This window comes from Penaeus monodon, chromosome 23, assembly GCF_015228065.2.
Source record: "Penaeus monodon isolate SGIC_2016 chromosome 23, NSTDA_Pmon_1, whole genome shotgun sequence".
Lineage (NCBI taxonomy): Eukaryota > Metazoa > Arthropoda > Malacostraca > Decapoda > Penaeidae > Penaeus > Penaeus monodon.
In genome coordinates, this window is record NC_051408.1 from 30741659 (window position 1) to 30741885 (window position 227).

Genomic DNA, 227 nt, shown 5'->3' on the forward strand with positions numbered 1-227 from the left:
ACAGATTGTAGATGCAGTCAGACAATATGGACAATTTGAGATCCAAGGGTAGGCTTCAGTTTTTTCCCCAGGCCCAGGCATTTGCCCTGCACCACCCATTCATAGGTGATTGGATTGCTGACAAACCACAGTATTACTGAAACTGAATCATATATGCATATGAAACTTGATGTCAGATTAGCAGTAGCAGACACTGGAAAGTCAATCAACCAGTCTACAGGGTTAAC